The sequence below is a fragment of the Eulemur rufifrons genome, chromosome 18 (genome assembly GCF_041146395.1).
Source record: "Eulemur rufifrons isolate Redbay chromosome 18, OSU_ERuf_1, whole genome shotgun sequence".
NCBI lineage: Eukaryota > Metazoa > Chordata > Mammalia > Primates > Lemuridae > Eulemur > Eulemur rufifrons.
Window position 1 is genome coordinate 64,779,725 of NC_091000.1, and position 22,395 is coordinate 64,802,119.

General features: G+C 43.5%; 1 protein-coding gene across 1 annotated transcript in view; it reads right to left on the minus strand.

Moving 5' to 3' along the window:
- The window catches only part of RREB1 (ras responsive element binding protein 1), a 177,136-nt gene that overhangs the window by 133,140 nt on the left and 21,601 nt on the right, over positions 1 to 22,395 (minus strand). The gene's annotated exons all lie outside the window — the stretch shown is intronic.

Consider the following 22,395-nt stretch of genomic DNA (forward strand, 5'->3'; position numbering starts at 1 on the left):
TGTTTCTCTCCCAGGCCATCCTCGCTCTAGGGCTGCCGCCCTGAGCGTACTCTCCAACACATTCCACTTCGACTCGACTTCTGCCACCTTCCCTTCCCCACACCCCACAAAGGATGCTTCAGCGAGGGACTGCCTGCCCACGAGGGGCCGAGGACGGCTCCTACCGCCGCTGTGTCCCCACCCCGCGACGGAACGGCCGATGCTGTGTCATCCACGTCGCCCTCCAAGGCATCAGGGAAGCCACACGCAGTATCTCTTTCTCTCAGAGGGCTCCTGTTTCAACTCCGAAAAGCAGGGCCCTCCTCCGAGCCGCTCTCCATCTCTCGGGCTCCTGCCACCACGCTTCGCCCTGGCTGCCTTGCCCCAAGTTATCGCGGAGCCCAGAGAAACCAGGCCTAGGCTGTGCTTCCTCCATACAGCAGCTGACATGTTTCCAGCTGTTAATACTTCAGCCACTGAGGTTCTGAAAGGGGTCTGTTGTCGGCCTTTGGAAACATCCTCAGAAAGATAAGGATGATTGTGATTGTTGAAAATAAACACCACCTCCCCCCCCAATTCTAAAGATGAATGTGCATAGAATATTACTGTAGAATTATGCGTTTGAGACTGGTTAGGCAAGATGATGTTATACAGGCAGAAAGATGGCTACTTTCTATTTACTGTGACCTTTGACCCTGGCCCCACCACACCAGCTCCTCTGAGAAGGCTTCAGCACCATAGAAAGTTGTAAACCCAATTGTGGGCCTTTAATTTGAGGCCTTCCACTGCACTCTAGTTTTCAGGGCTAGAGACATAAGCGTCTGTCTCAGGATGGGCCCTGGCCAGGATAGAACTCTCTAGAACCAAGGAAAAGCAATTGGACCATTAGATCTGAATTGAGATAAGTAGGTTAAACCACTGCCCAAGAGGGAACCAGTTCAGCTGGCTGTTTCTCTGACTTGCAGTCATCAAAATTAAGTTTTCAGAACCTGTTATGTTTCCCAGGGTCTGGTATTTACTGAGGAAAAATCTATCCAGAGAAATTTTAGCGGTTGCATTTTTCTGAGCCTCCCTCCAAATGCTTTTTTGAAGACAAGCCTATCATGGAAGGAATGGGCAGGTCTTTAAACAGAAGTAATAATTCACACAGTCATCACAGAATTGGTGTCCTGTGCTTCCACCCTGTAACATGTTCCATTGAAAGGGCAAAGGAAAGGCCCTGTGGATAGTACTATTTTATTTATTCACCCTGCCTCTGAATCAGAAGTTAGCCTTGCCTGGTTTCCCCATTCGGGGATAAGTTTTTAGTAGGAAAAATATTAAAGTTGGAATTTTACTCGTAATTTAGTACATCTAAAACATCTAAACCTCCATAGCTACATGACAAATCACCGTCTTTATAATGCCATCTAGAAAATACTGGCATCCGGGTGCAATGGCTCATGCCTGTAATCCCTGCACTTTGGGAGCCCAAAGTGGGAGGATCACTTGAGGCCAGGAGTTCAAGACCAGCCTGAAAACATAGCGGGAGGGACCCTGTCTCTAAAAAAATAAAAGCCGGGTGTGGTGGCACATGCCTGTAGGTCCAGCTATTCAGGAGGCTGAGGCAAGAGGCTCACGAGAGCCCCAGAGTTCAAGGCTGCAGTGAGCTATGATTGCACCACAGCACTCCACTCTGGATGAGAGTGCAAGATCCTGTCTCAAAAAAAGAAAAGAAAAGAAAATACTGGCAATGAAAAAGAGTGAAACAGTTTTACTACAAAAACAAACACTGTCATTTTTTTTTTGTAAATTGGATTCTAATGATACTGGATTCTTTGATCCTCATTTCTAGCTAATTATTATAATAAACTTGGAAGTCAAACCACCTGTTCAAAGGTTTGTTCATATTTCATATATATATCATTTATCCAACAAATATTTATTGAACATCTAATAAGTAAAGAGTCCTGCTGGCCGGGCGCGGGTGGCTCACGCCTGTAATCCTAGCACGCTGGGAGGCAGAGGCGGGTGGATCGCTCGAGGTCAGGAGTTTGAGACCAGCCTGAGCAAGAGCGAGACCCCCGTTTCTACTAAAAATAGAAAGAAATGATCTGGACAGTTAAAAATATATATAGAAAAAAAAATTAGCCGGGCACGGTGGCGCATGCCTGTAGTCCCAGCAACTCGGGAGGCTGAGGCAGAAGGACTGCTTACGCCCAGGAGTTTGAGGTTGCTGTGAGCTAGGCTGATGCCATGGCACTCAAGCCAGGGCAAAAAGAGCGAGACTCTGTCTCCAAAATAAATTAAAAAAAAGTCCTGCTGTCAAACCACAATGAGATGCCACTTTGCAACCACTAGGATGGCTACAACCAAAAAGGCAGACAATAAATGTTGAAGAGGATGTGGAGAAAATGGAACTCTCACACATTGCTGGTGGGAACATAAAATCATGCAGTCACTTTGGAAAATAGCTTGGCAGTTTCCCAGAGTGTTAAACATAGCATTGCCATATGATCCACCCATTCCACTCCTACATACATACACAAGAAAATGAAAACATATATGTACACAAAAACTTAAATGTTCATAGCAACACTACTCATAATAATCAAAAAGTAGAAACAACCCAAATATCCATCGAATGATGAATAAATAAACAAAATGTGGTAAATCCATTCATGGACTATTATTCAGCCATGAAAAGGAACAAAGCATTGGCACATGCTACAACATGGATGAACCTTGAAAGTATTATGCTAAAGGAAATAACCCAGACGCAAAAGGACAAATAATGTATGATTCCATTTATATGAAATGTCCAGAATAGGTAAATCTATAGAGACAGAAAGTAGATTAATGATTGTCTAGAGCTGAGAATCTGGGGGGAAGTGGGGATCAACTGCTAATGCATACAGGGGGTTTTGTGGGTAAAAATGCACTCACAAGAATTGATCATGAAATGCAGACCAACATATATCAGAAGCATTAAGTAGGTACAAAATCCAAGAGTTCAGAGCAAAGGGATCACTTCTGATAAGAGTGATCAGGAAAAGCTTCATGACGGAGAAAGCAATGGATTTGGGCCATGGAAAATGGCTAGACATTTAATAGATGGAGACTGGGATTAAAGACAGCAGATGCAAAGGCATGATTGTACCAGATTATGGGTCCAACTGCAAGATCAGTAAGGATTCAAGCACGGTTGAATTATAACATGCTCAGAAATAGTTGGGTTATAAGACTAAAAGGCCAATAAGCTGAGGTTGTCCCACAGAGAACTCTGATATCACCATGGAAACGCTTGGGTACTGAGGGCCTGAACTAGAGTGTGAGCAGAAGGGGAGGAGAAGAAAGATCAAGAAGCACTTCAGAGGAAGAATGGACAGAAAAGCACCTGTTGGAGCAGGCATGGCGGGGCAGTGAAGAAGTCAGGACCAAGATGATGCCTGGGTCTTAGCCAAGTGGCTGAGAGAATGACAAAAATGAGAATCAGAGGTGACTACCCCTTTGAGGTGGAAGGCAATACAGTAGGTGATGTTGAACCTTGAGGCAGAAATAAATGGAGGCCGGGTGAGGTGGCTCATGCCTGTAATCCTAGCACTCTGGGAGGCCCAGGTGGGTGGATCGCTCAAGGTCAGGAGTTCAAGACCAGCCTGAGCAAGAGCGAGACCCCCGTCTCTACTAAAAAAAATAGAAAGAAATTAGCTGGACAACTAAAAATATATAGAAAAACTTAGCCGGGCATGGTGGCACATGCCTGTAGTCCCAGCTACTCGGGAGGCTGAGGCAGGAGGATCACTTGAGCCCAGGAGTTTGAGGTTGCTGTGAGCTAGGCTGACGCCACTGCATTCTAGCCCGGGCAACTGAGTGAGACTCTGTCTCAAAAAAAAAAAAGAAAGAAAGAAAGAAATGGAAAACAGAGCTAGGCCATGGAAGAAGATGATGAAGAAAAAGGATGTGGATGTTGGAGAAGGCCACTTAGATGAGGGGACAGTCTGCAGAGTCTCATAAGACGTGTAGGTGTCCCCCAAGCACAGAGGAGGGGCGGGGCACTGCAGACAGGAGGGCAGGGAGCAGCAAGCCCAAGGGTACAGAGGTGTAAAACAAGGTCAGTTTCCTGAACTGTGAATACCTCCTGGTGGCTGCAGCAGCAGAGGAGGCGGGGAGGCAGCTAAAGATGGGGCTGCAGAAATAGCCAGCCAGCCAGATGGCCAGGAGTGCTGTGCACCTCGAAGCTGACTTGGACGTCATCCAACAGGGAGGCCAGGAAAGGGTCTACAGAGGAGGGTACACAGAGCCTCCTCCTGGTACTGTGGAGGAGGGTCTAAGGATGGCAAGATGAGACAGGGAGGCAAGCTAGCAATTAATAGAAGGGTTCAGCTAAGGAAGAATAAGGACCTGGTAAGGTGCCGGCTGCAGGGTGGAAAAGAATGAATTGGTTTGAGACATAATTAGGCCATAGAATCAATAGAAGTTGATCAATTGAATACTGGGAGAAAGGGAAACAATCCCTCTGGAGCATTGACCAAGGCCTGTAGCAACAAAAGAAGGGAAACTGCCACTGCGGTGTTAGCATGACTGACGGCAGTGCAGGAGGGGCAGAGGCGTGAGGTGTTGAAGAGATGCAGTTCAACACCAGTGCTTGGTCCCCACTGGTTGTGGAGTGAGAAGATGGGGAGTTTGGCAGGCTGATTCTCCAGCCCAGGTGTGGGCTTGGATAGCTGGGTGAAGGGTGTGGCAACTCACCAGTGGCATGCATTGTGGGCGGGGGCGTGATGTGTGGAAGAGGACAGGAGGTGGCCTCAGGAGAGAGGCCTGGAGAGACATCTAGGGACAGGACAATGGACAGGTCAAAGGCTAGCAGCTGAACCCAGGGGAATGCCTGCAATCTGGTGGGAAAAGAAGAGGGAGTACCCTCTCTTTTTCCTCCAAAGAAGCAGAACAGCCAAGGAAGTGGAAGCTTCCAAGGGAAAAGGTGGTCTACAGTGTTAAGACAGAGAGAAACAAAGCAAGTAGCAGGGAAAAAAAGGTGAGAACTGAGAAAGTGAGTTGATGTGAGTGAGGAAGGCAGGGGCCAGAAAGCAAGGGGTTAAAAAGTGAGGAGGAGAAGAAGAGGAAGTGAAGGCCCCTGCTCTGGTGAGAAGTTAGGTGAGAAAGGAAGGGAGAGAAAGGAAAATAGCAACAGCGACCATAACAGCAGCTAACATCCTTGAATGCCGACTATGACACGGTTCCAGGGCCTTCTCTGTATGGTTTTGCTCCACCCTTTCCACCCTCAATCAGGTAGGCGCCAGGATCACCCCCATTTTGCAGCGGAGGAAACTGAAGCAGAGAGGTTCCTCAGCTGCCCTGGCGTTACCAGGCTGGTCAGTGGTGGTGCTAGGATGCAATCCCACAGCCCATACTCTTACTGTGGTTGTCTTCATTGTTGTTGTTATCAGCCAGTTGAGAATGAATAGTTTACTAATTTAAAGAAATGCCTTCTTGATTGTCTTGACTAATCTCAATAAAACGCTCTTTGAGTTTTGCAGAAGGGCCATTATTGTTTGTGCAGTTGTTTAACAAGGATTTAATTGGAAAGATGTGAATGTACATTTTTAAGTATCGCTAACTTGGTTTATAATCATCCCTCCCTCACATGAACATAAAGGATAAAACTCTTTCTGTTCTCCAATTATTATATTCCATATGTGTAGAATAAATTCTGAAGCTGTAGCTGGGTATTTTGTGGACTCCAACGTACCCTAGCACAGCAAGGTTAGAGACTAGCAGAGTCCATACCCCTAATGTCTACACCAGCAGTTCTCAACTGGGTGATTCTGAACCCCAGGGGATGTTTGGCAATGTCTGGAGATGTTTTTGGCTACCAAAAATTGGGGAAAAGGTACGACGGGCATCTAGTCAGTAAAGGCCAAGGAAAGCCCCCACGGCAAGGAATTATCTGGCCTCAAATGCCAACAGTGCTGAGGTTGAGAAGCCCTGCTCAAAAGTGCCTTGAAAATTATCCCTAGGAGCTGGTTTCGGTGGTTCACACCCATAATCCCAGCAACTTGGGAGGCTGGGCAACACAGCAAGACCCCATCTCTTAAAAATTTAAAAATACACTTCTTAAAAATATTTCTAGGAGTATCAGAGTCTGGGGAAGAGGTTTTAAAATAGGTGAATCACCCAGACAATTTATGTCAACAGGAAAGGAATGTAGATCCAGAGAGGGAGCAAATACACATACATGAAACAGAAAACAACTTTGGAAGAAAGTGGGGGGTGGCGGGTGCAGGGAGAGGGAGAGTATCTATGACAGAGGAGAAAAGGTAGAGAGACCGGCCTAAGAAGGTAATGAGGGATAATTCATATTCTAAGATGAGAGGGAAGGGAAGAGAGTAGTAGGAACATACTGAGAAATATTAGTGAGAAAAAGGCCGTTGTGGAAGCTGGTATCTGATGGCCTTGCACGTGCAAAGCAGCAGCGAGGAGAGCAAGGGGAGAGGCCCAGGGCTGAGGCCCAGCAGAGACGAAGGCAGGAACTGGTGCTAGAAGACTTCAGCTCTGTCCCGGCACCCTTCCAAAGCCATGGAGACCACAGAGAGGAGAAAACAGAGTGGGGATGATGACTGGCAGGTGGAAACTTCAACAAGCAAGGCAGACGCAGAAGCAAAGGGGTCCAGAAACCTCTGGACCTCCGGACAGGACCGGGTGCCAGTGTAGGCATGACCAGGTCCAAACAGAGCAAGGAGGACGAGGCAGGAAGGGGGCTGAGCTGGGAGGGGTGGGAGGCACGAGGACTCGGGACGACTGCAGGCTTAGTGACTGGGAGGCTGAGGCAGGTACTGGGAAAGTTGGTGGTGTGGAGGGTGGGAGACACAGGGACGGAGCCCTCGGGGGCAGAACCCCCCCACTCTCTGAGCTGAAGCAGAAACCCTAACCATGGGCTGAATTTGTGTCCCTCCAAATTCCTGTGTTGAAGCCCTAATTCCTAGGACCTTAGAAAGCGACTGTATTTGGAGGCAGGGCCTTTAAAGAAGTGATTAAGGTAAAATGAAGTCATTGGGATGGGCCCTAATCCCATCTGACTGGTGTCTTCCTCAGAAGAGATGAGGACACAGACGCACACGGAGAGAACCGTGTGTGGACATAGGAGAGGATGCACATCGACAAGCCAAGGAGCGGCCTCAGAGAAACCAACCCCGCCAACACCTTGATCTCCGACTTCCAAACTCCTTAGCTGTGAGGAAGCAGCCTCTGTTGTTTTGTTTTGTTTTTGTTTTTGTTTTTGTTTGAGACAGAGTCTCACTCTGTTGCCCAGGCTAGAGTGAGTGCCGTGGCGTCAGCCTAGCTCACAGCAACCTCAAACTCCTGAGCTCAAGCGATCCTCCTGTCTCAGCCTCCCGAGTAGCTGGGACTACAGGCATGCGCCACTATGCCTGGCTAATTTTTCTATATATATATTTTTAGTTGTCCATATAATTTCTTTCTATTTTTAGTAGAGATGGGGTCTCGCTCTTGCTCAGGCTGGTCTCGAACTCCTGACCTTGAGCGATCCACCCGCCTCGGCCTCCCAGAGTGCTAGGATTACAGGCATGAGCCACCGCGCCAGGCCAGCCTCTGTTGTTTAAGCGCCTAGTCTGTGGCACTCCCCCCCAACCCCCACAGCCCTAGCTGGCTGATAGGGAGGAGGGAGGATGGACAGGATGGTAAGCCCGAGGGGGAAGGGACTGCAGAGAACATACTCACAGCCTCCACATCTCGCTGTGAACTGGGTGAACTCGTCTTCTTGAGGAAAGGCTCTAGAAGGAAGTGCTCTCTCTAAAGACAAAACAAGTTGCCATCAGGGCGGTGGCAGGGAAAGTGCTGTGGAGAAGGCTGAGAGCTGTAGTTTCTTAGAACAAGGAAGGGGTTCCAAAGCCTCAAAGGAGGACACGTCTCCTGGGAGTAGGGACTCGTCTTGGCAAATGAGTTCCCTATTCTGGTGCTATTACAGGGACTTGCATGTTCGCGGGCTGTCTTTTTTTAAATTTGTTTATTTGTTTTACCTGCCACTTTAGGAAAGATGCAGGCTCCTAAACATATTTTGCAAAGTGTACAGAGGTAGAATAGGCAGGGAGAGGGGTGGGAATGAGCTGGAAAGGGGTGGGGGCATAAAGGAAGTGTCTGGAGGAAGGGTTTGCCTAGAGTTTGCAAGCAAAGCAGAAGGCTGGGAGGCAGGTGGTGAGATGTTATTTGGAATTTCAAAATCTCCTTAGTAATGCAGCCAATTAAACTCTCTCAGACAAGCAGTGCCCAGGCACAGGGATGGGCTGCTGTGAACACCTTAACACGGCTTCTGTTACCCTGAATACATTATTACCCCAGCTGCCCAGATGACTTAAGGAATACATTATTTCTGGTGGTTGAGGGTATTTCACTTTAAACGTTAACCACTCAAAGAGGAAATTTTTTTAAAAATGTATTACATGCTGCTTTGCTTTTTCTCCCTTTTCTAAAATCAGAAAGTTAATTTGTGAACAAATGATATGATCATAAACTTCTAATGTCATACTGGATTGTCACATAATGATTACTTTTTATAAATAATATTTACACTGGGCCACAGATGGTTTCAACCTCAAGAAATTGTCCATGTTTGAGGCATGTCGTAGCTATTTGCTAGGATACTATATGACTCCACAGTAAATTCCAAGGGGAGTTTTTCTGTCTGCTTTTTGTTATTTCTCCTCCCTCACTCTCTGCTGTCCCTTGTCACTTTTTTCTGAACTCAGTGTGCCTGCCAATAGCAACCTCCTCTTCCCTTTCTAATTGATAATTTCTAATCTGCAATGGTTAGGAAACTGGATAACCAAGATTGTTAGAAATGTGTCAAAGTCAGTGTGAGGACCAGCATCTCCTTTTACTGCCCAGAAGGCAAAAGTTGCTTATTTCCTGATTCTTTTTTTTGTTTGTTTTATATTGAAGCAGAGTCCTGCTCTGTCATCCTGGCTGGAGTGCCGTGGCATCAGCCTAGCTCACAGCAACCTCAAACTCCTGGGCTCAAGCGATCCTCCTGTCTCAGCCTCCCGAGTAGCTGGGACTACAGGCATGTGCCACCATGCCCGGCTAAATTTTTCTATATATTTTTAGTTGTCCAGCTAATTATTTCTACTTTTTAGTAGAGACGGGATCTCGCTCTTGCTCAGGCTGGTCTTGAACTCCTGAGCTCAAATGATCTGCCCACCTGGGCCTCCCAGAGTGCTAGGATTACAGGCGTGAGCCACCGCGCCCAGCCTATTTCCTGATTCTTAAATGGGTTTTGGATGGATGAATTGTTAGCATACTTCTAAGCTATACACCCTGTTTCAAAGATATAACTATTCAGGATAACATGGAGGGTTAAATAAATCTGCTAAGCCTTCCATTCATGAGACAAGTTCATTGCTTAACTAGAATTTTAAAATTATCTAATTCAGGGGACATGGGAAGGGCCAATCTTCCCCCCTTCTGCCTTAGGACAAGATGATAGAAATTACAAAAAACTGCTCTACTCTCATTGGATGAAGATTCTTTCTTTGCCTAAAAGACTTCTATTTATAATTCAATGTTTCTTTATAAGATGGAGCTCTTCATTCACGAACCAGGGTACAAATAAGTGAAATAAATACTTCTTCAATAAGTGGTATGTATGCATATCTTTATGTGTTCAATTGAGCACTATGCAGAACCAAGGTAACATTTCTGCTGCTTCTGTGAAATAGACCCTTAAGTGGTGCTTGCACGTGGGGACCACTGACAGTGCTTCACTATAATAATAGCTCTGTCCACACTGCCTGGCCACTGGTCATCTTGCTCACAGAATGCGCCCCCATGTTCCTAGGTCAAAGGATCATACCAGAGTTTTCAACTCTGAAACTTGCTGAAGAAGTTGCAGTAACTCACAAGACGACATAGCCATGGAAAATCCTGCCCACTGGTAAATACTGAAAATAACAATATATAGGTCCTACTAGATAGAAAACTCTTTCTCTCTTAGAAAGAAATAAAATCAGATATACTGCTTGTGTGCCATTTCACATCGGAAAGTAGGGAATTGGAATGATTTTACCCACTGTCTTTTACTTTTATAATATTTAGTAATTTCCAGCACTTTCTTATGAGAGTATGTGCTCAGTAAGATATTTTAAAATACATACAGTGATACAAACTGAAAATAAAATCTTCATCTTACTAAAGAAACTTGACGTCCACTTATGCATTGAATCAGCAATTGACAGGCACTGATGCTGTTTCTGGTTTTACAAACAACAGTAAACAAAGCACACAAAATCCCTGCCCCAGCAGGTCTCACGGGCTAATGATTGGTTATATGTTTTAAACCATAAATGTCATGAAAACTTCACAAGTCACACTAGGAGTTGCCTCCTCAGTGAGACTTTTTCACATAAAGCCCCTGTATGCCCTTCTTACGGGCTGCACTGTGCCCTTGCCCTCTCCCTTCCCCCACATTCCTGTGTTGACTTCCTCACCCAGGATCTCAGTAGGTGACTGTATTTGGAGACAGGTGACTAAAGTAGAATGAAGTCAGTAGGGTGGGCCCTAATCCAATATGACAAGTGTCTTTAGAAAAGGAAATTAGGACACAGAGTCCCATAGAGGGAAGACCACGTGAAGACACAGGGAGAAGACGGCCGTCTGCAAACCAAGGAGAGAGGTCTCAGGAGAACCAAGCCTGCCAACACCTTGGTTTCAGACTTGCAGCCTCCAGAGCTGCGAGGAAGTTTCTGTTCAAGCTCTCTCCCCCCCACCCCCCCCCCCCCCCGTCTGTGGTACTTTGTTACAGCAGCCCAAGCAAACTGATAATACAACCTTCAAAGCTTAAAGTTTATCTGCCCAAGTATAAGGAATATTCTGTAAACTGGACAGTTTCATCAGAATTGTAAACTAGGATGTTGGGATATAAGAGCCTCTACGAAGACACGATAGAGTAAGAAGATCCTACAGGAGTAAGTCAGTATTAGATGGTATTATTATAAAACACACTTGTGATGATCCTAAAAGTAAAGCCAATTGGAAGCAATCTGTTTAAGAATCTGAAATTAACTACTAAACTTATAGCCATGAAACAAACACTTCGCAATTATTAAAATTATCGTGTGGCCAGGCGTGGTGGCTCACGCCTGTAATCCTAACTCTCTGGGAGGCTGAGGTGGGCAGATCATTTGAGCTCAGGAGTTCGAGACCAGCCTGAGCAAGAGTGAGACCCCATCTCTACTAAAAAAAATAGAAAGAAATTAGCTGGACAACTAAAAAAATATATATATAAAATTAGCCAGGCATGGTGGCGCATGCCTATACTCCCAGCTACTCGGGAGGCTGAGGCAGGAGGATTGCTTGAGCGCAGGAGTTTGAGGTTGCTGTGAGCTAGGCTGATGCCACGGCACTCTAGCCCGGGCAACAGAGGGAGACTCTGCCTCAAAAAAAAAAAAAAATTGTCGTGAGAAGAATACTTCATTTCATTGAAAAAGTTCATGATATATTTTTAAGTGATAAAAGCCAGCTATAAATACATAATTCCATTTTTGTAAACAAACAAAAAATTATACTCACATATAAATACAAAAAGATGGAAGGGGTGGACAACAAAAATGTGAAACAATGGTTATTTCCAGGTAGTGGGATTAGAAAGAATTGTATCTTTTGCCATTCTGCTTATCTCTACTTTCTAAGTTTTCTACAATAAACATGAAATAATTTTGTTATAAGGAAAAATCAGTTTCATCAAATCCTTACACAAAGTCACTATTGTCCTAAATATCTCTATCAAAGTCAAGGATTTGAAGCAATCGTCTAGAGAATGTGATAGGCAATATCAGTAATACAAATTTTATTTGAATGATTGATTGATTGACAGAGTCTTGCCACTGTTGCCTGGGCTAGAGTGCTGTGGCGTCAGCCTAGCTCACAGCAACCTCAAACTCCTGAGCTCAAGCGATCCTACTGCCTCAGCCTCCCGAGTAGCTGGGAATACATGCATGTGCCACCATGCCCAGCTAATTTTTTCTATTTTTAGTAGAAACAGAGTCTTATTGTTGCTCAGGGTGGTCTTGAACTCCAGAGCTCAAGTGATCCTCCCTCCTCGGCCTCCCAGAGTGCTAGGATTACAGGCGTGAGCCACCGTGCCCGGCCAGTAATACAAATTTTAAAACACGCAGCTCTCTCCACAGTAAATCTATTCCTTTTCTTCACAATTTATCTTTACACTATGATTGCACCAGTTCTTCTTCCACATTTCCTATGAATTACGTCCACAGACTTGTATATCAGACCATGCTTCGTTCCTGCATTGAAATCCAAGTTTCAACCTTCAGCTAAAAGAAGTGTGTTTCTCTCTTGTCCAATTCCTCAAAAATTAGATTTTATAAAGCAAGATGAGGACTGCAAAAGCACTTGACAGCAGCAGATTATAAAGAGTATGGACTGGGAAGTCAGATAGCCCAGCTCTATCGCTTTCCCGCTGTGTCACTGGTACAGTTGTCTAACTCCAGCAAACTTCAGTTTCTTCACCTACAAAACAGATGTAATAACCACCCACAGCACTGTGATGAGGATTAAAAGAAAAGACATGCATAAAGCATTCAAATAAGACATCTGGCCCAAGGTAGGTACACAATAAACTGTAGCTCCCATTGTATATTTTAAAATTAGATGCTTAACGGTTACATTTTGCAATCCAATAAAAATGTTAAGGTTATATCAAATTGCCTATGTGACCTTTTTTTTACAAACAGACTAGTGCCACATCAAGGTCATTATTTCTAAACTACTACATGACGAAAACCATTCATTTATGAGCATATAGCTGGGTTTATATATGTGTGCATGTGCATACATATACGGTGCTTATAAAATAAAGTTGCTCATAATATTCCCTGATGTTATTAAAATTATATTATGGTAACATCACACAGGATAAAACAATTATAACCAAAATACTCAGTTACGAATTTCTCGTAGTCACTAAAACGGTGGCTTATTTTATAGAAAGGTATACACCTGAGTGATTCAACTCTAAGATTTGTCAGTTTGGTCCCATTATTTCAGATGAATTTGGTGAAAGTGCTGATTTCCTCCTGGTTACTTCAACAGAGAGCCCAAGGCTCACAGTGAATAACGTGCTCAACTTCAGCAGCTGCCAGTGGTGGGGCCGGGTTGGAACTCACGCCCTCCGAGTCCACAGCCCAAGTTCTTCCTTCTGCACTGTATGGAGTGACAGAACAATTTCAATCCTGATGAGGCTGTAATCCAAGTCTGTAGTTACACACAGGAACAAACTTGCCGTTGTGAAAATAGATGGGGTTAAGGGGAGGGAGAATGAGTGCTTCCAGACATGAGGCAATAAAGCTAGAACGTACACATATATGTCCTATGTTAGAGTACAGTACAACAGATCCATCAATGGAGCAGATAGAAGGCCTAGAAGTATCTGGTGCATGATAAAAATGGCACTTCAAATCAGCAGGGAAAAGGATAGATTAGTCAATATTGTTGGAATGATCTGAGGGGGAAAATGTTATGACAAATACCAACTTTGCACTAAAGATAAAAACTAACTCCAAATGGATGAAAGAACCGAATGTAAAATATGAAATGATTTAAGAACCAGAAGAAAAGGAGGTTAAATACGAATCTGATCTTTGGGGGTATGGAAGGGTTTTGAAGAAAAAGAAATAAACTAAAGGAAAAGGTGTGCGTTTTCATTTACACAGCAATTTTAAACATATCCAAGATAAAAAAATAACCACTGTAGGCTAAACTGAAATGCAAATTTACAAACTAGGAAAAAAGCATATTTATAGGCAGAGTTAGTTAAGGGCCTCAAGACAATAAAAGCTATGCTTTATTGATTTCTTATTGAGTGTAAGACATGCTAAGCACTTTGCACACAATATCTCACCATAATCCTATGAGGGAGATACAATTAGTTCCACTTTTAAAATAAAGAAACAGAGACACTGAGTGGCTAAGAAGTAACATGCCCGGGGGTCTCATAGCTAATAAGTAGCAAAATAGTGATTTGAAAGTAGTTTTTTTGAGTTCCATGCTTTTGCTCTTAATTGCCATGCTCTACCGACTCTTACAAATCAATATGAAAAAGAGCACCTCTACTGCAAAATGGGCAAAGGATATGAAGAAACAATTCACAAAAGATGTATAAATATGTGTAATAAAAGAAATGCAAACTAAAACACGCAATAAGTTTTTTTTCTGCTATCAAATCGGCAAAAAATATTTTAAAATTTCAACACCTAGTTTTATCAAAGCTGAGGAAAATGGATATACGTATACATTGCTGTGGAAATAATGCTGTTTTCAATTGCCCTGAACAGAAACTTGGAAATCTAAGGAGTATATCCTTTAAGGATGATTGTCATTAGATTATTTGCCATTGAGAAAAACTGGCCACTAATAGACCTTTGGTACATAAATGAAAACATATCCACATGATGGAATGATAATGCTAACCATTAACTATCAAGAGGTGTAAGGCTACCTAAGGTTGGGAAATTTTCAAAGTATAGTAAGAGAGAAAAAAAGCATCTTACAAAATTGTATGTGCTATTTTTAATTCTTGTTTTGGTACTTGTCCACATTTTCCAAATTTTCTACAAGGGAACATACACTATATTGCTCTTACATCAAGAAAACAATTGCTATTAAAATATCAATAAAGTTTAAGGAAAATAATACCTAGTTTAAGATTATAGAATTATTTAAAACTTAAATGTTCCAAGCTCTGTTATATATGGCAATCAAAGATTAAAAACCTGCCTGTGGGACCCAAACCAGATTTAAAAGTAAGGCACAGATTTCTATAATATAAAGAAATTGATGGTTAGGCCAGTGAAAGGAAAATGTCCCCCCCAAACCCACTCCCCAAGCAAATTAAGTTTAATACTGAAACTGCCTTTCAGTATTAAAATCCATAAGAGAACACATAAAGACTTCATACAGAGACAGGTGTTTTTAGAGGAAATAATGGCCTCTATATTAATGAGAGGATTGATCTTTAATTTCATCTTTCTTCTTAGGTAACATTAATTTTATAATTTATAAATAAAGTAATTCAAATTGTATAAATCTTCCAAGATAACTGACTTTCAATTTAATAACACTTAAAAAGTAAGAACTGAAATATACATCTCCAACCTATAAAGAGTATCAATTTTAAACTACTGCCAAGATTATTTTTAATAGTGAAAAGCTAGAGGCATTTTTTTTTTTAAATCAGAATAAAAATCCCTTGGAAAGAATGTGTTAACATAATTATATAATATTGTTCCGCAAGTTTTTTTCTGGCCAATGAAATAATACAGATATAAGAGGTTTTAATATTGAAAAGAAAAAGTTTAACATTATCATTAAGGGCCAGGCATGGTGGCTCACACTTGTAATCCTAGCACTCTGGGAGGCTAAGGCAGGAGGATCTCTTGAGCTCAGGAGTTCAAGACCATCCTGAGCCCTGAGTAAGAGTAAGACTCCATCTCTACTAAAAATAGAAAAAATTAGCCAGGTGTGGTGGCACATGCCTGTAGTCCCAGCTACTCGGGAGGCTGAGGCAGGAGGATCGCTTGAGCCCAGGAGTTTGAGGTTGCTGTGAGCTAGGCTGACGCCACGGCACTCTACACTCTAGCCCAGGCAACGGAGCAAGACTGTGTCTCAAAAAAAAAAAAAAAAAAAAAAAAGCATCATCATTAAGTACAGATTATAGCATTGTGTAACCAGAAAACTAGAAAAGAAATTGATGGAAACTATTTAAAGAGAAATTTAGCAGTAATAGTCATCATTTATTGAAGTCCTACACGCAAAACACTGCACTAAAATTTTTTCAGTGTCATGAATCTGGTTAGCAACAGAGCTAGAATTTGAACCCAAATCTGACTAACTCCAAAGACTGTGTTCTTTTCACTATGTTATTGCTTTGCTCTGTAGACAGTTATAACACAAACACACATACAAACACACACACACACGCTCACACATATACATTTCCTATATGAAAGCAATAACCATCACAAAAATACGAATTTTAAAACCCCATTCACAAAGCAACAAATTTAACAAGGTTTGTGTGTAACTAATAAAAGAAAAGAATAAACTTAGACATATAAAAGAAGAGAGATGAAGGAAGATTTAGATAGGAAGACTACAATTTTATTTTATTTATTTATTTTTTGAGACAGAGTCTCGCTCTGTTGCCCAGGCTAGAGTGCCGTGGTGTCAGCCTAGCTCACAGCAACCTCAAACTCCCAGGCTCAAGCAGTCCTTCTGCCTCAGCCTCCCAAGTAGCTGGGACTACAGGCATGTGCCACCATGCCCGGCTAATTTTTTTATATATAGATATTTTTTAGCTGTCCAGATCATTTCTTTCTATTTTTAGTAGAGACAGGGTCTCGCTCTTGCTCAGGTTGGTCTCGAACTCCTGACCTTGAGCGATCCTCCCACCTCAGCCTCCAGAATGCTAGGATTATAGGCGTGAGCCCCCGCGCCCGGCCTTAATTTTATTTTTTAAATGTTCATTTTAAATTAATTTATATGTTAAATGCAATTCCAATCAAAACCACAGCTGGATAAAATATTTTATAGTGAGATGTGTAACAAAATAATTCCCACATGTGGGAATAGCAAATAAAATTTTGCTAAAGAACTACAAGAAGAGGGAGTACTAGATATCACAACTATTATAAATCTAAAATTAAAAGAGTAAGGGGGCCATGCAAGAAAACCCAAATGAGGTATACCACCTTACACCTATTACGATGCCTATTATCAAAGAAAGAAGGAAAAAAGAAAATAGTAAGTGTTAGTGAGGATGTAGAGAAATTGGAACCCTTATGCACTGTTAGTGGGAATGTAAAATGGTGTAGCCTTTATGGAAAACAGAATGGCAGTTCCTCAAAAAATTAAAAATAGAATTGCCATACGATTCAGCAACTCTACTTCTAGGTATATACCCAAAAGAATTGAAAGCAGGGGCTTGAACAGATATTTATAGTCCTATGTTGATAACAGCATTATTCACAATAGCCAAAAGGTAGAAGCAACTCAAGTGTCCAACAACAGATGAATGGATGAACAAAATGTCATTTAGACACACAATGGATTATTATCCAGCCTTAAAAAGGAAGGAAATTCTGACACATCTGCTACCAGTAGATGAACCTTGAAGACATTACACTAAGTGAAGTAAACCAGACACAAGGACAAATATTGCATGATTCCACTTATATGAGGTTCCTAGAGTAGTCAAATTCATAGAGACAGAAGATAGAATGGTGATTGCCAGGAGCTGGTGGGAGGGGGGACTGGGGAGTTATTGTTTAATCGGTACAGAGTATCTGGGAAGGTTCTGGAGATGGATGGTGGTGATAGTTACACACATTGTGAATGTACTTAATGCCCCTGAGCTGCACATTTAAAAATGGTTAAGACAGTAAATTTGTTTTTATTTGTATGAATTTCAGGAGTACAAGTGGTGCAATTTTGTTACGTCGATATATTGCATAGTACCGAAGTCTGGGCTTTTATTGTAACCAATAAAAAACAATGTACATTGTACCCATTAAGTAATTTTTCTCATTCTTCACCCTTCTCCCACCGTCCCACCCTTCGGAGTCTCCAATGCCTGTAATTCCACACTCTATGTCCATGGGTACACATTAGTCATCTCCTACTTATAAGTGAGAACATGTGGTATTTGATTTTGTGTTTCTGAGTTCTTTCATTTAAGATTGCAGCCTCCAGTTCCATCCATGTTGCTGCAAGGATGGTAAATTTTTATGTAATTTATACTTTACCACAATTTGAAAAAATAAACATTGTCACATAACTGCCGAGGGCACCAGTCACATTCAGCGAGTGCTATATTCAAAGAAGCAGGTTGCTACTCAGAACGTCCTGGTGACAGGGCACATACCTGCGGCGCGGCAGCCAGTCCCAGGTGCCTAGCTGAGAGCAGGGTGATGCTGGGCTCTTCTCATGACTCAAATCAAAGAACACGGGATGCCACAGGAAACCGAACGCTAGAACCCATAAAACAATGTACAGCAATTTCCTTATCACCATCTCCTCAATTTAGAATGTTTTACAAAAGTAATTGACAAAGGGCAAAGTTCTCAGCTCACGGAACTCCAGCGGTTTGGCTCGTATGGTGTGGACAGAGTTCTTACGTGTTCCACAGAGAACACTTTTTTGTGGCGCTGTAAGGATGACATGATGCCATAAATTAAAGGCCAGAATGAGATGCAACTGAGAGGCTCTCTGAGTACTTGCCCCAATAGTCTGAGCTCCAGTTTCAGGGATTATTTTGAGAACTTAATTTAGCCATAGTCAAACATGTCAATTTGTAAGGGGCCTAAATAAGTCACCTGTCCTTAAGCCCGGGTCCTGAAGCACCATTCAACTCCTCCAGCATTGTTTGCTGTACAAAGATACAAGCACACTTTTCTTTTCAAAACCTGGTCCAATGGCTCTCTGAAGCTGCCTTTAGTCTTCTAAAGGCTCTCTGGCCACCTACTGGATTTTTTCAGTGCCAGAGCCGGGCAGAAAAAGAGCAACTTACTGCCGTTGTTCAAAGGAAAGTGAGAAGAGTTGCAGACTCAAAGCTAGACAGACTTTATTATGCAGGACCCGTGGGGATTTGCGAGAGAATAGCTCAGACACAGCCTGTCACTGCCCTTCCTTCTCTCAAGGAAAAAGCCAATTACTTCTCCTGCACCTAAGGAGTTCAGCAGTATGGAATGGAAAAGCTTCTATGACATCTTTATCCTGGGTAAAAGAAAGGAAAAAGAAAAAGTGATAAAATTCAAGTACCTCTGCTTATTTTTTCTAAGTTTACTGGGGGAAAAGGTTTAAGTGACTTGCTGTTTTATTTTTCATATTTAAAAAAAGGATTATCAGCTACTTTCACTTTCTAATGAAGAGCTCTAGTATTCTAAATGAGCTCTGTGTAAATCTTTGAATTTAAACCGAAGTTCTGATTAATAGAGAAAGAGACTTGGAAAACCCCCTCCTTCCCCCACACCCAGGAGCATTCTGTTAGATGTGGCCCTTGAGCTCAGAGAGGGAAGCCAGGAGAAAATGCAAGTTACACACCGAAAGTGAAAGATTCATTGAGGATGAGTTTCTGGCTCTCAGATTGTGCAGCGCAGAGAAGGAGGCTCAAAGGTGGACGCTGAGGAAGGCTGAGGGGTGGCCGTGGGTGTGCCAGAGCCTCAGCTGAGTTGTTCAAGCAAACTTGGCCATGGTTGCGTATAACAGGCCCCCAAACTACAACTGTTCAAGAACGGATCAGGGTGTGGGAGGTGCTGGTAGTTAGGGTCTGTGCCTTAGGTGCTGACCCTGACAGGTGGTACTGCCTTGAAGGGGAAGGCTGGGAGAGGTGCCCCTGCCTTTCACATGCACACCAGCCAGCGTGGGAAGGACCACAAGGCCCATTCATTAAATGAGTCTAATACTCATTTAACAAAGTGAGAAACTAGGATTCTGAGAGCTGATGTGACTTGCTGAAGGTCCAAAGCTACTTAAAGCAGCAAAGCTGGGCAAAGCTCAGACTCGGGTGCAGACCTCCTGACCCCAGAGTGTGAGCGTTGAGTAGTCTTCTCGCTATGAGAAATCTGAAAGCATCGGCAGGGGCCAGCATCCGTCAGAGAGCAGCTTGACAAGGCCAAGGCCACGTGGCTGTGTGCTAGCATCACCAGCCTCCACTCGGTCATCAGGGGCCGTGGCATTGGTACAGATCCCCGGAACCCTGCCAAGTGCTCCAGTCTTTGGTGGCAGCCTCTTCAGGAGAGAAAGGAGTCAGCGAAGGAGGGGAAGCCCCTTCAAGGACAGCAGACCAGGACTCAAACCACCCAGACGCGGCCTCAGGCCCACTCAGCCTTCCCCAGGCAACCCGGGCTGCCTGAAGCGGTGCTTTTATCTGTCTCTCTGCTCTCTTTCTCTTCTGTCTTCCAAGCAGCTAAGGATACCCCTGTGGACCTGGTCTCCTTCAGCTTTCTTAATGCTATTAATAATTATAGTGGGTTTCCAAGCAACGAGAAATTGCACTGTCAACAGATTTGGATCATGGAGTTAGATAAAAATAAAAGTTAACACGTACTAAGAGACCTGGCTCAATTTTGAGCCAAGTGATTTGCCTCCATGATCTTATTTAACCCTTGCAACTGCCCTTCAAGGTAGATAGTCTGACTCCATTGACAGAAAAGAGGTTTAGAAAGGTTAAATCGCCCAAGGTCACAGAGGGAGCCCAGGTCACTCCAAAGTCCCTGTTTTTATCTCCCTGTTGTAGATAGTGAAATGATGTAGTTCCCTTTGCCAAAAGCCCAGAAATCATCCCAGTGAGGGGGTCTGTCTGACAGACGTGGTCCCCACTTAAGGTTGTAATTCTGACCTCCTTAAAAGGGGTTGTGGTTAAAACAGACCAAGAAATCCAACTTGCTTTGCTCAGGCAACTTGGAACCAAACAGGTCTGCTGAAGCCCTACCTTGCCTGTCTGTGGCCCCTACCTTGAGGACGGAAGTGAGGGGGTGCTGGAATTCCAGGCTGGAAGGGAGAAGCTGATTACTGATTTCCTGAGATGAGAAAGGGGACGGAATTCACGATTACCAGCTACAAACACGGCGAGCTGTGAATCCCTGTCTGGAATTGCCAGCCCTCTTTTCCCCAAACGCACATTAAGACAGCAGGTTTGGGAAACATGGAGAAAGGTTCTTATTCAAATGAGAGTGATAAGGAGGAGACGGGAGCGTTGTTGCGAGCACGGAAGTATTGCTTTTCTGCCTGCCCCGCAATGCGCCAAAACTTCATCAAGCTAACAGGGCAAAGGTTAGGAGGGGCTGATCCCCAACCGAGCTCGTGGCCAGGACTGCCATGGCTATGGGAATGCCAGGAAGAGAAGCCACAGGAAAGGAGAGAAGGAGAAACATCAGTATCCACTGAGAGGGTTTAGTCAGCAAGTTAACTAGGGTAAGGGACTTTCGACCGAAGCAACTCTACAGAGCAAACTGCTAAAATGGAATGTTTTGAAGTCAGATAAATGGTAAGTGGTTGTTCCTTTCTGCACATTTGACCGTCACCAGCGACCTCATTAAGCTGTATCCACACACTCATGATGGGTGTTTCGAATCAGTCAAGGTAAGATGTAACTCAAAAATCTGCCAAGCAGAGGCCCTAATTCCATCCTGAAATGAAGATTATTTGTGAGTTTGTATGTGTGTGCTCTCCATTTAGAAGAGACTTATTTCCAGTTCCTTCGACTTCTGAAAGATTCTGAAAGATTCCAGATTCTGAAAGAATTATACCATTTTCTGGTAGGGTTAACAAACAGTCACCCCACTGAGCATGGCCACAGTCACAATGTCTTTCTGGCAGTTGATGGAGAAAGTTCTCTGGGAGGGTGGGCGATGGGTAGACAGCTCAGACGAGGCTCCTATAAGAACAGAAACACCTACCGTGGCAGGTGCCACGAAACCCCAAGTGGCTGAAACTTACTGGCTTTGAATTCCAGGGTGTTCCTAGATTGGGCCCACCATCCCTGCACAGGTCCAAATTAAAATCATTTACAGGTCCAGAAAGGTCTCCTCTAGGAGACGACTCACACCAATCTGCCCTGATAAAGAAAGAAGTGATCTGAACTCTGAGCTGGCTGTGGCAGAAAGAGGGTGCAAGAGCACAGATCTTGCCGAGGATATTTTCTAGTGCCCTGGCAGTGCCCCGGGGGGTGGGCTCTCCCAGCTAACTGGGCTCCTCACCATTCCCAGCTGTGCCCTTTTTTGTGTTCAGTTTGGGCAACTCCCTCTTAGATAATGCTAGTTAGGTGCCCCAGGCTGCTTTTGCGGAGGAAGTTTCACAGCCTGGATGTGAAGGTTTCTTCATCATTGCTCTCTGCACCTGTTGGAAAACAGGATCCAAAAGATACCCGCAACAGTACAGCAAGGCCAGCCCGCGCCTCTAAATGGATATGGGGAGAGTTAAAGGGAAAGTCTATTGTTTTCTTAGCATAGACGACCTAGGGCAAAGTTGGTATAAAAACGCACCAATCCTGGTTCTACCTCTTATTAGCTGACAACTCAGACAAATTACCTTCTCTGGGCTTCCGTTTCTTCACCTACAGAGACATACAACCTTACATACTGCACAGGATTGCTATACAAATTAAATAATGCACACAAGCCCTCAGCGCAGTGCCTGGCCCATGGTGAAGAGTGAGATTCGTCCCCTTGGAGGTTCTCTTTCTACCAATTCTAGAGTTGCAAATACCAAGATTGATCTTTTTCTGATTTTGTGATATACTTTTATTAGAAATAAGCTCTACGAGGTCAGAGATCTTGCCTATTTTATTATTATACATATGCAACTCCCCGTGCAGTAGGTACTTAAAGCCCAAAAAGTCCAAAACTGACCTCCTTA